Consider the following 2267-nt stretch of genomic DNA (forward strand, 5'->3'; position numbering starts at 1 on the left):
AGCGACGGTCGTTGTACACATGACGTTGGGGTACTTGTCGGCCCAGTCTTGACGGTCTCGTTTTTGTGACGGTAGTCGTACTAATCGGCGGTAGTGGAACTTGACGGATCCGAGCTCTTCAAGGGTCGTCGTGATACTCGTTCACGTTGTAGTTGTACATGTTCAGGAAGAAACTTTTACGGCATCGTGGAACTTGGCAAGATGCACGTCAATGGTAATTGTTCTTGTATCATCGTGGTACTTGGCGATATCCATGCGTAGAGGTACTTGGCAGCCTCGTGTAGACGAACTTGAGGTACTCCGGGGCAGAGGAATCAACGTGGCAACGGTGGTATTGACATATCCAGATTACAGCAAGGCCAAGGGGTCTCGCGCATCGCAGATCGAAGCAGCGGTCGCACTCGTCCTCCCGCGAGCAGAGACGAGGGCACCAGGAAGACCTACAAGGAGCAGCAACAGCAAGGGGGAGGATGACGATGAACTTGGCGCGCCGGAGGTAGGGACGAGGCCCTCCCGGCGGGTAGGGAACGTCCACGGCGGCGCTGGTCGCGGGGGAACTCGTTCACGGTGCCCAGACCTTCGATGCACATCGAGGCGGCGAGGAGGAGTCTCTCCGGTGAGATGTGGGCGGCCACTGCTCGAGTAGAGGCCATGGCGCTGTGAGGAAAAAGGAGGTGGGCCGACGAGGCTCATGCTTGCTGGGGAACTCCCCTCCCTGGCGATGCGTGAGGGAGTGCGGGGATGGGGCACGTTGCGGGTGTGGATGGCGCTGGGCAGTAGGAAACAGAGGAGGAGAGGGATCGAGGGAGGAGCGAGATGAGGGAGAGATCGACGCGCGGGGCTTCTCCCTGGCGGTGGTGGACGAGGACGACAGGGAGAGGGTGAGTGGGATCGGGCAGAGAGAGGGTTAGTTTTAGGGTTAGAGGGTTAGGTGGGCTTGGGGCCGGCCCAGTAGAAGGGGGGGTCAACCGGGCCTTTTGAACAGGCCGCAGGAAGAGATCCCAGGCTGCTGGGCTGAACAGTGAGGCCCAAGGGCACTGCTGCTATTTCTCCCTCTCTCTTAAAATCTTATTTACTTTAATAGAAAAGAAAAAATAGGGAGAGGAGAAGAAAGAGAGGGTTTGGGAAGGAGTTGCGCATGGGAATAATTTCCCCGGATTCAAAAAAATGTGCTCATTCCGCGGAAATAGAAGTGGCCAAGATTGAAAGATTAAATTCAAATGTATTTGAATTTAATTCAACTCGTTTGAAAAGGAGTAGGAATCCGAAGTTTCCAAAAATGTTGAACATTTAGGAAGAGCCTCGATAAAACGATAAAAGAATATGAGGCCAAGTCGGAGACCAAGAATTGAGATAACAAAGGCATTGGGATTTATTTGCAAGTGTGTCAACGGCTAATTCCAAAAGAATGGAATATTTACTAATAGCTCAGTAATTATTAGGAGGATATGTTATAAAGATAAGTCACTCTTCCCTCGATTTAAATGGATCGAAGATCCACACAATTTATTTAGTTGAGATGCAAAAGATTTATGAGATGATGGCATGATGACATGATGCAATGCACATGATGCAACGAATAAAACAAATCACACGTCGAAACCCGGAAACCTTGGAAGGCATCTGAAGCTCCGGTCTTGGGGCGTTACATCAGCAATCTCACGCCCTCAAGATCAAGACTATTTAAGCTTATGGATAAGGTAAAGGTATGAGGTGGAGCTGCAGCAAGCGACTAGCATATATGGTGGCTAACATACGCAAATGAGAGCGAGAAGAGAAGGCGAAGCACGATCGAGAAACTATGATCAAGAAGTGATCCTAGAACAACCTACGTCAAGCATAACTCCAACACCGTGTTCACTTCCCGGACTCCGCCGGAAAGAGACCATCATGGTAACACACGCGGTTGATGTCTTTTAATTAAGGTCAACTTCAGGTTTTCTACAACCGGACATTAACAAATTCCCATCTGCCCATAACCGCGGGCACGGCTTTCGAAAGTTCAAATCCCTACAGGGGTGTCCCAACTTAGCCCATCACAAGATCTCACGGTCAACGAAGGATATACCTTCTCCTGAGACATTCCGATCAGACTCGGTATCCCGGTTCTACAAGACAACTTCGACAAGTCAAAACAAATCCAGCAACACCGCCCGAATGTGCCGACAAATCCCGATAGGAGCTGCACATATCTCGTTCTCAGGGCACACTCAGATGAGCAATCCGTACAACTAAAACCAAACCTCAAGTTTCCCCGAGGGGGCGCT

This window comes from Triticum aestivum, chromosome 1A (genome assembly GCF_018294505.1).
Source record: "Triticum aestivum cultivar Chinese Spring chromosome 1A, IWGSC CS RefSeq v2.1, whole genome shotgun sequence".
NCBI lineage: Eukaryota > Viridiplantae > Streptophyta > Magnoliopsida > Poales > Poaceae > Triticum > Triticum aestivum.